Source organism: Dama dama, chromosome Y (assembly GCF_033118175.1).
Source record: "Dama dama isolate Ldn47 chromosome Y, ASM3311817v1, whole genome shotgun sequence".
Taxonomy (NCBI): domain Eukaryota; kingdom Metazoa; phylum Chordata; class Mammalia; order Artiodactyla; family Cervidae; genus Dama; species Dama dama.
In genome coordinates, this window is record NC_083715.1 from 13,983,559 (window position 1) to 13,994,692 (window position 11,134).

Genomic DNA, 11,134 nt, shown 5'->3' on the forward strand with positions numbered 1-11,134 from the left:
GTGTGTACAAACTACATCGTTTGCAACGCTTGACCTCCACTCTTCAGGGGCACCAGAGCCATAGGACAGAGATCTCTCTCTTTGTCTCTGCTTCTTGCCTATCACTGATTCTGGTGATCCTGCTATGTGTGCACCATGGAATGCTGTCTGTGTCTCTGACTCTCTAAGTGGTGCTGTGGTCCTCTGCGATTCTCCGCACACCATCACTCAGAAAAGACGCTTAACCTTGGAGTGAAGGCAAGCCCTTCTCCTCCTCAGTGAGTCACACCCATGGCAGATGAGACTGTTCTGGGCCACAGGTTCGGAGAGTTCTCTCTCAAACTGGAAAGCCCACGGTGGGTGGTTACTGCTGAAGCACAAAAGGGTCGGGCGACCTTCCCTGCCTCGCTGGGCAGACATGAACACTGCACAGGACTCTGGCGATATGGCCACTCCTTGCGCAGAGGGAGAAACGGGTCACGGTCTGCTGGCATGACGGAACTACCTGAACCTTGCTGGAATGCCTACCAGTGAGAGGCTAAGGACACCAGTGTGTTGAGTTCCACGACACACCAGTGTCAGAGGCCTGCATGATGGCCCGTTTTCCCTATCCAGGCCCTTTTAAAGAGGTTCTGTTCTCCAAGTGAGAACACATCCCTGCCTACCCGGTGGCCCAAAACTGTGGGTCTGCTACCAGCAAGACGATCAACCTAAGCCATCCTTCCTATAGTCCTCATAGGCGGTATCTGTGTTCTGCAAAGGGTACAAAGAGAGATGTCTCACACTCGATGGTTGTGCAGGTAGCAGGTGCTTATGCTCCAGTGTCGCTCTATCTCAGAAACCTTACACAAAGGCAAGGGGTGCTCATGCTCCTGGCCAGGACATGGAAAGAATGCCCAGCACTAAAGAAGAATGCCAAGCCCCTCATAGATCTTTGTCCAAAGGGCTGTTGGCTCACACACCGCAGCTTCTGTGCCTGGGACGACAGCCCAATCTGTGTCTCGGCTCCTCTGCACTCAACGATCATGCCCAGGTGATTTCCTCCTGCCTCTCCTTTCTGTCAGAGTTCCGGGCTGCAGGCGTCTATTTCCATGTAGAACTTGCTAACTCAGTGAGATCATAGTACATTGTACCCTGGCTTCACTGCTTCTGCTGGCAAGAGTCTATGTTGCCTTCCTGTTTCCTCTGTCCTTTCTTGCATCACCTAGCTAGGTGTCTTCCGACTGCTCACCCTCACAAGTGTACTGGTAGGCGCTTCTGCGCACGAATATGCACACATGTCCACACTCACATCCCTGAGAGGAGACTACACACGTGGAGGAGTACAGCGTTTCTTGTCCAGGAACATGGATTTTCATAAGCACCCGACCATTCTTTGTCCGTGTTATTTTCCTTCACTTGCTCGCTGATCCTGGCAACTTTCACTTTTATCTCTGTGACTTGTGCTCAACGTTAACAAGATCTTGGCATTGTTCATGACAGGGACGGACCTGCAGAGGGTCTGGCAGACCTGGAAGTGCTCAGTGTGGAAAGCTGAATGACTTATGCCTGTGTTCCACATTCTCCTACAACCTTGGGCAGGTTCACAGTACCAGTCTTGTTGGCATGATTCCATTACCTGTGCTTTCCTTCAGGGAAACAGAAAACAAGGGCCTTTGGGCTCAGCTGACTTGGAGAACTGCTTTCTCAGTGTGCACTTCTCTACATCATGCCTTGTCAAGTCTGTGCCCCATTGCATGCCTATATCCCTTAGGGCCCACAGCATTCTGGCTGAGGGTCCCTGTCCTCCCTATCTTGGAGCTTTCTGTTGCACCTGTCTACCTGTGCCCCAGCGTTCCCTCCCTGTAGCTGGAAAAGGCCAACGAGATGCCCAAGGCTCCAACAGGCCCAAGAGACCGTGGCAGGCCTGAGACAGATACGATGTCATGAAAAAGGTGCACGTGCATCTACAGTGTCTCTTCCAGTACAAGGCATGGGATCTGAGACAAGAAAGGGAAGCTGGCATCCCTAGAACGAGTCCCTTCAGTTTATTACTCCCCAGAGAAACGGAGTCCCCAAACAGATGATGCCCTGGGAAACTGGCCCTTTAAGACCCACAGCTCATGACCCTCTTGGGCAGAAAGGACCATTTCTATCTCAAGTGTACCCAGAGGGCTTGATCGCACCCAAGGCCTCAAACATTTGATAAATGCCAGGCCTTTATTTCAGTTGCTCTCACTAGGCCCAGGTAGGACTCTGGAAAGACAGGCATCCCTGCTTGCCTACCTACCCATGCACTAAGGAAGGCAGTCCCCAGTTGTGCCCAGGGACATCGAAATTGGTCACCTGGAAAGTAGGGTCCATCTGAGTGTCACCTGGTGTAGATCCCCTAAGACCAAATCGGAGATTCTGCTCCAGCGAGACTGCCGGAATCCACCCTCAAGATCAGACTGTCACCTTTGCCACTCTGGCTTTACAGCCAGGGGCAAGACCCTAGAGGAGGGAAGGGATTCACTTCAGCGGGTTCAGCACAAACCATGAGGTATCTTTGGCAGGACCACAGAAAACCAGCAGGCTCTGTGCGGACCCCAGGGCCTTCCTTGTCTCCCACTGTCCCAGGGTCCCTTGGGACAAACAGCCAGCCCACCGTCCATGCGTCCTTCCACTTCCCTGCCTCACAGGCACACTCCGGCAGAGGGACACACATGTACACTGCACAAATGTGCTCTCCTCGCCTTTCTGCACTGCCAGGGAGGTTGCAAGTGCCTGGTGGCATGCCACACTCACACCCTGTGCCTGCTAGGATGCCTGGGGTTTCACACGGACAGCCTACCTCAGCACAGCTGACATGTAGTGTTCGATCATGCCAGTGTGTGCTCCTTCGGGAGGGAGCGTGCTGCCTGACGGGCTGATCCTGGGCAGCATGGCCCAGGACTTCTCCTGTGTATCCTTCTTACGTGTGTGGGACAAGGTTCCAGGGCAGCAGGCTCTCTGTGAGTCCTCCTCCTTTGGGTCTCTGCCCTTCTCTACAGGACCTTAGGCTCCTCACCACCCCGGGTCGTGCCATAGCCACGACCAACATTTCCATCAGCTGGCCCACTCTGCCACAGACTCAGGGGTCCACAGGCAGTGGTTTCAAAGCCCCACCCCACCTGATTGGCACTGGGTGAACCCTCTGACCACCCAAACCTCCACCTGGTCCAAATACACAAAATAACACGGTAGAAAATGTGAACGTGTTTTCCTTTTTGGTCTAGTTGCACACATGGGAGCCATGCTCTGAATTGGCCATCCTTTCCTCTTTGGCACCCTGGACAGGATCACTGCAGAGATAGGTCGAACAATGACCCTTAGTCTGGTGACGCCTCATGCCTCCTCATCACGTCGCTTGGCATTTTCTCTCCTGATAACTTCATCTGTGCGTCTGCTCTGAGGCAGAAACACACACACATACACACACACAGACCCACATTAACACAGGTGACACAAGACCATGTGTGTATATACACACACATTCTGGGCAAGGGGACACAAACACAAACAGGGAACACAGCTCTCTCAGTAGCTGAAGACGCCTGTGCCCAGCAATGTGGGAAATGGCATGAGAAGGCACCATGTCCTTCCCTTGGGGCCCCCTGTGCACCTCGTCCCGCAGCTCTTCCGTATTTTCCCAAGCCGGGCTGAAGTCGGTCCCAAGGTGACCTGCGTGGTGGCGGTTATAAGGCGAGTGGTGGATGTGGAAATTCACAGACGACTCCAAAGTCAGCACCTAAGTGCACTGGCAGCCCAGGGAGGACGCCCTTCCAGTCATAGGCTATCCCAGGAGCAGGGGCGGGAGGGAAGAACCCAGACAATCTCAAAATTTCTGAGCAGCAGAAGGCCGGGGATAGCGCGATTGACCGAAGGATGATTCTGATAAACAGATGGCATTCACCCTACCTCGAGCAATATATCCGAGGATTCTGGCATTGCAAGCACAGCTGCTTGGAGGGAGACTTCCTTCACTCACGGCCACACCGAGTCCCCAAGCGTCGAGTCTCAGCACGTCACCTGCTACGTGCATGACTCAAACCCAGTTTCCCCGGCCAGCTTGCATGAGCCTGAGCATTTCCATCTCGGAAAGGACAGTGCCCCAGCCTCTACACGGATGTCCCCTCAGGACCCCGCTGCACACCCTATCACCACCTGTGTTTCTGTCAGCTCCCCCTCGTGGCACAAGTTTCCTCCCTGGGGTGTACTTCAGCAGATCGTGCCACACTTCCTGGCCAATGATCTGATGGCAGTAAGAGCAAGGTCAGCCTGGGGCTGACCAGGCCCGTAACCCTCCCGTGAGAAGCCAAGAGCTCCAACATCAATCACCAAATGTGCGCAGGCCCAAACCAAACCCACCTCAGCAATCCTGTTCGATTCTGGGCAGTTGTGTCCTGACAGCCAACTGAGAAAGTGCAGGCTCCTGGTGTCCAGCCTGCGGCTGGGCGCTCCCCGTTCAAAGTCCTAGAACCAGTGAACTGGTGTGCAATGGCGTGCCCTATACCCTGTAGAAAGACAGGGGAGACAGGGGCGGATGCAGCAGCTCAAGTATCGACCTACACCCTCACCCCGGCCCCCTTGCGTACCCACACTCACGACCCAGGTAGCCACGTTTACCAGTGATGTCAAGGTAATATTCCTTAACAATCACCGTGTTCCAGAAGTACGGGTTGTCCCGAAAGGAGAAGATCAGCTTGCAGCGGGACCAGGGATGGCTCCGCACCTGCATCTGCCAGCACAGGGAGGAGGGAAAAGGTGCAAGCTGTGGTGCCTCAGTTTGCCTCCCAGGCCGGCCTTAACAGCCTCCATGACGCCTCTGCAAAGTCTCACAGTACAGGCCCGTGGATAACACCATCCCCCACCTCCCTGTCAAGTGCCATACCCACCCATCCTCAGCCTCCCTCACTGACCTTGAAGTCGATCATGTACCTAAAAAAATCTTCATCCTGGGCGCTGATTATGATTGACAGTTGAGGGTTGTTCATAATCTGCTTTGGGTCAAGGAGACATTCAGGCCACATGCCGTGCCAAGAAGAGCGAGGGGCAACAGCCCTATTCTGGCCTGAAGAAAGACAGTGGAACACGCATCTGCAAGGATGCTGGGCACTCGCGCTTGCCCGGTCATGACTCACATATTCAGGCCCTGGCAAACCATCAGACCTGCTCGTGGCTCTGGGTTCCCTGTGCTGTTCTGCAGCTCAGGTGGTCTGCAACCCACAAGCATGGGCTATTTCTCACCTCTCCGGCCCGCATCCTGGCCTGTGTTTGCTGGGTAGTAGCATGTCACTGGTAACATGGTTAGGACTTGCAGTCCTTGTGACTACGGTATCTAAAGAAATTGGGGTGTGTGTGTGTTTCTATGTGTGTCTGAATGTGTGTGTATCTCTGGGTGTGTATGTGTGTGTGTGTAAAATCCCATGTCCCAGCTATTTCCTGGTATCATCCACATTTACAACAATAAATGTCTGCAGTTTGCTGCTGTAGTGTACTCTCTCTGGTCATCCTGACCTAGAGGTCCTGGGTACAGATCCTCCTCAGATGCAGGCCTGAAGGGGAAACCCTGAGTCAGGGCTGTGACACTTACAGGTATGGCTCTCACCAGATACACCTCGGCTGTGCCTTTGGAACCTGCCAATGCCCAGGACCACACTTTCATCAGCGGCCTGCAGCACCCTACCTCTGACCTCGCCACACAACCACACACACCCACTCTTGCACATGCACCTGCTTCTGCTCCACCTCCTCCTCCTCTTCCCGACAGGAAAATACATAGGAGCAGCAGGAAGGATACAGCTTTGGCCCAGAAGCCAGGGATGCCCTGGAGAATGGCACTTCTCCGAGCCAACTGACGCTTCCTGCTCAGATGGTTCATGCGCATGAAGTGAACGGAGGCCTGACGGTTTTCCTCATGCAGGGAGCTCACTTCCAACTGCAGGGCCCTCAGTCCCTGTAGGCCATTTGGCGCCGGCCTCTCACTCGGGCCTCCAGGTCTTTCCAGGCCCTGCTCCTCCACCGTCTTCTCCTCCAGCTCCTGGGAGGACCCCTGATCCCGCTCGTCATCTGCCACAACCTCCACCTCATCCATGACGTCTTCTGCCAGCAGCTGGCACACCTGCCCCATCCCGGAATGCTCTCCATCCACCAGAGTCCCCCCGCTGTCCTCCACCGCCTCCACCACGTAGAGGGTGACTTCTTTGCCTGCTGTGCCACCTGGTGGCTGCAAAGTTCCAGCCGTGCACAGCATCGCGACGGCATGCCCCCTGGCCACTGCCCCCTGAGCAACCGGGCTCCCATCTAAGAAGGTCCGGAGTCCCGGGTCGCTCCCGCCTTCCTCTGGCCGCCTCTCACGCCCCTCTGGGACATGGCTGTGACCCCGAGCTGGGGCAGATGTGAAGGGACCGGACATAATAGCACAGCAAGTGGTGTGCAATGGCGGCCCGGCTGAAGTAACTGGGTGTGGCTCGCTAGCTCTTTGGGGCGGTGTGAGATTTGAATGGTCAGGAGGTGGGGCCTGGTGTGTCGCGGGTGGCCTGAGGTTTAGAAAGGGGTTCCGGAGAGGCCACGACAGTGTGCACGGTGGTTAGCCCAACAGGCGGGACCCGTAGGCTGTGAGACAGGCTCAGGCTGCTGGGGCAAATTGAGACCAACGGTAGAGAGGGTAGTGGGCGGCACCCTGAGGGAAACTTCCCTAGACCAGAGGCTGGCTTCCCCGCTTCCTGGGCTCCAGAGCCCCCACGTGGCACCACTCGGCTTCAGGGAGGGCATGGCTATTGCATCTAGCCTTACTGCAGGCGCTGGCATTGAATTGGCCTCTGGAATTTCAAGCCATGTTCTCGCTCTGCAATCCAAAAGCACACTGCTGTGTCCCATGGGACCGCCCATCCCTCGGAGCTCTCCCTGAGTATCTAAAGGATAGGCAGGGGCGCAAAGTGGCTGGATAGTTTCCTTGCTGGGACAGGATCCTGCTGCTGTCTGGATGGTAGGGGAGTGTGTACAAACCACAACGTTTGCAACACTTGACCTCCACTCTTCAGGGGCACCAGAGCCATAGGACAGAGATCTCTCTCTTTGTCTCTGCTTCTCACCTATCACTGATTCTGGTGATGCTGCTGTGTGTGCACCAGGGAATGCTGTCTGTGTGTCTCCGACTCTCTAAGGGGTGCTGTGGTCCTCTGCCATTCTCCGGACACCAGCGCTCAGAAGAGACGATTAACCTTGGAGTGAAGGCAAGCCCTTCTCCTCCTCAGTGAGTCACACCCATGGCAGATGAGACTGTTCTGGGCCACAGGTTCGGAGAGTGCTCTCTCAAACTGGAAAGCCCATGGTGGGTGGTTACTGCTGAAGCACAGAAGGGGACGGGTGACCCTCCCTCCCTCGCTGGGCAGACATGAACACTGCACAGGACTCTGGCGATACGGCCACACCTTGCGCAGAGGGAGAAACGGGTCACGGTCTGCTGGCATGACGGAACTACCTGAACCTTGCTGGAATGCCTACCAGTGAAAGGCTAAGGACACCAGCGTTGAGTTCCACGACACACCAATGCCGGAGGCCTGCACGATGGCCCGTTTACCCTATCCAGGCCCTTTCAAAGAGGTTCTGTTCTCCAAGTGAGAACACATCCCTGCCTACCCGGTGGCCCAAACCTGTGGGGCTGCTACCAGCATGATGATCAACCTAAGCCATCCTTCCCATAGTCCTCATAGGCGGTATCTGTGTTCTGCAAAGGGTACAAAGAGAGATGTCTCACACTCGATGGTTGTGCAGGTAGCAGGTGCTTATGCTCCAGTGGCGCTGTATCTCTGAAACCTTACACAAATGGCAAGGGGTGCTCATGCTCCTGGCCAGGACATGGAAAGCATGCCCAGCACTGAAGAAGAATGCCAAGCCCCTCATAGCTCTTTTTCCTAAGGGCTGTTGGCTCACACACCGCAGCATCTGTGCCTGTGACGACAGCTCAATCTGTGTCTCGGCTCCTCTGCACTCAATGATCATGCCCAGGTGATTTCCTCCTGCCTCTCCTTTCTGTCAGAGTTCTGGGCTGCAGGCGTCTATTTCCATGTAGAACTTGCTAACTCATTGAGATCATAGGGCATGATTCCCTGGCTGCACTGCTTCTTCTGGCTAGAGTCTATGTTCCCTTCATGTTTCTGCTGTCCTTTCTTGCGTCACCTAGCTAGGTGTCTTCCGACTGCTCACCCTCACAAGTGTACTGGTAGGAGCTTCTGTGCACCAATGTTCACACATGTCCACATGTCCACACTCACATCCCTGAGAGGAGACTTACACATGTGCAGAAGGACAGGGTTTCTTGTCCAGGAACGTGGATTTTCATAAGCACCCGACATTCTTTGTCCCTGTTATTTTCCTTCACTTGCTTGTTGATCCTGGCAGCTTTCACTTCTATCTCTGTGACTTGTGCTCAACGTTAACAAGATCTTGGCATTGTTCATGACAGGGATGGACATGCAGAGCGTCTGGCAGACCTGGAAGTGCTCAGTGTGGACAGCTGAGTGACTTGTGCCTGTGTTCCACATTCTCCCATAACCTTGGGCAGGTTCACAGTACCAGTGATGTTGGCATGATTCCATTACCTGTGCTTTCCTTCAGGGAACCAGAAAACAAGGGCCTTTGGGCTCAGCTGACTTGGAGAACTGCTTTCTCGGTGTATACCTCTCTACAACATGCTTTGTCAAGACTGTGCCACATTGCATGCCTATATCCCTTAGGGCCCACAGCATTCTGGCTGAGGGTCCCTGTCCTCCCTATCTTGGAGTTTTCTGTGTGTACCTGTCTTCCTGTGCCCCAGCGTTCCCTCCCTGTAGCTGGAAAAGGCCAATGAGATGCCCAAGGCTCCAACAGGCCCAAGAGACCGTGGCAGGCCTGGGACAGATACAATGTCATGAAGAAGGTGCACGTGTATCTACAGGGTCTGTTCCAGTACATGGCATGGGATCTGAGACCAGAAAGGGAAGGTGGCATCCCTAGAACGAGTCCCTTCAGTTTATTATTCCCCAGACACACGGAGTTCCCGAACAGATGATGCCCTGGGAAACTGGCCCTTTAAGACCCACAGCTCATGACCCTCTTGGGCAGAAAGCACCATTTCTATCTCAAGTGCACCCAGAGGGCTTGATCGCACCCAAGGCCTCAATCATTTGATAAATGCCAGGCCTTTATTTCAGTTGCTCTCACTAGGCCCAGGTAGGACTCTGGAAAGACAGCCATCCCTGCTTGCCTACCTAGCCCATGCACTAAGGAAGGCAGTCCCCAGTTGTGCCCAGGGACATCGAAATTGGTCACCTGGAAAGTAGGGTCCATCTGAGTGTCACCTGGTGCAGATCCCCTAAGACCAAATCGGAGATTCTGCTCCAGCGAGACTGCCAGAATCCACCCTCAAGATCAGACTGTCACCTTTGCCACTCTGGCTTTACAGCCAGGGGCAAGACCCTAGAGGAGGGAAGGGATTAACTTCAGCGGGTTCAGCACGAACCATGAGGTATCTTTGGCAGGACCACGGAAAACCAGCAGGCTCTGTGCCGACCCCAGGGCCTTCCTTGTCTCCCACTGTCCCAGCGTCCCTTGGGACAAGCAGCCAGCCCCACCATCCTTGTGTCCTCCCACTTCCCTGCCTCACAGGCACACTCCGGCAGAGGGACACACATGCACACTGCACACATATGCTCTCCTCGCATTTCTGCACTGCCAGGGAGGTTGCAAGTGCCTGGTGGCATGCCACACTCACACCCTGTGCCTGCTAGGATGCCTGGGGTTTCACACGGACAGCCTACCTCAGCACAGCTGACATGTAGTGTTCGATCATGCCAGTGTGTGCTCCTTCGGGAGGGAGCGTGTTGCCTGACGGGCTGATCCTGGGCAGCGCGGGCCCAGGACTTCTCCCGTGTATCCTTCTCACGTGTGTGGAACAAGGCTCCAGGGCAGCAGGCTCTCTGTGACTCCTCCTCCTTCAGGTCTCTGCCCTTCTCTACAGGACCTTAGGGTCCTCACCACCCCGGGTCCTGCCATAGCCACGTCCAACATTTCCATCAGCTGGCCCACTCTGCCACAGACTCAGGGGTCCACAGGCAGTGGTTTCAAAGCCCCACCCCACCTGATTGGCACTGGGTGAATGCTCTCACCACCCAACCCTCCACCTGGTCCAAATACACAAAATAACACGGTAGAAAATGTGAACGTGTTTTCCTTTTTGGTCTAGTTGCACACATGGGAGCCATGCTCTGAATTGGCCATGCTTTCCTCTTTGCCACCCTGGACAGGATCACTGCAGAGATATGTCGAACAGTGACCCTCAGTCTGGTGATGCCTCATGCTTCCTCTTCACGTCGCTTGGCAGTTCCTCTCCTGACAACTTCATCTTTGTGTCTGCTCAGAGGCAGAAACACACACACACACACACAGACCCACATTAACACAGGTGACACAAGACCATGTGTGTATATAAACACACATTCTGGGCAAGGGGACACAAACACAAACAGGGAACACAGCTCTCTCAGTACTGAAGAAGCCTGTGCCCAGCAATGTGGGAAATGGCATCAGAAGGCACCATGTCCTTCCCTTGGGGCCCCCTGTCCAGCTCGTCCCGCAGCTCTTCCGTATTTTCCCAAGCCGCCTGAAGTCGGTCCCAGCGTGGTCTGCATGGTGGCGGTTATAATGCGAGTGGTGGATGTGGAAATTCACAGACGACTCCAAAGTCAGCACCTAAGTGCACTGGCAGCCCAGGGAGGACGCCCTTCCAGTCATAGGCTATCCCAGGAGCAGGGGCGGGAGGGAAGGACCCAGGCAATCTCAAAATTTCTGAGCAGCAGTAGGTCGGGGATAGCGCGATTGACCGAAGGATGATTCTGATAAACAGACGGCATTCATCCTGCCTCGAGCAGAATCACCGAGGATTCTGGCATGCAAGCACAGCTGCTTGGAGGGAGACTTCCTTCACGCACAGCCACAATGAGTCCCCAAGCCTCCAGTCTCAGCACGTCACCTGCTACGTGCATGACTCAAACCCTGGTTCCCCGGCCAGCTGGCATGAGTTGAGGATTTCCATCTGGGAAAGGACAGTGCCCCAGCCTTTACACGGATGTCCCCTCAGGGCCCCGCTGCAGACCCCTCACCACCTGTGTTTCTG

At 54.9% G+C, this 11,134-nt stretch overlaps 1 pseudogene; it reads right to left on the reverse strand.

The window, feature by feature from the left end:
* Nucleotides 1-684: 684 nt before the first annotated feature.
* LOC133053621 (testis-specific Y-encoded protein 1-like) lies at nucleotides 685-6,394 on the reverse strand (annotated as a pseudogene).
* Nucleotides 6,395-11,134: the final 4,740 nt, after the last annotated feature.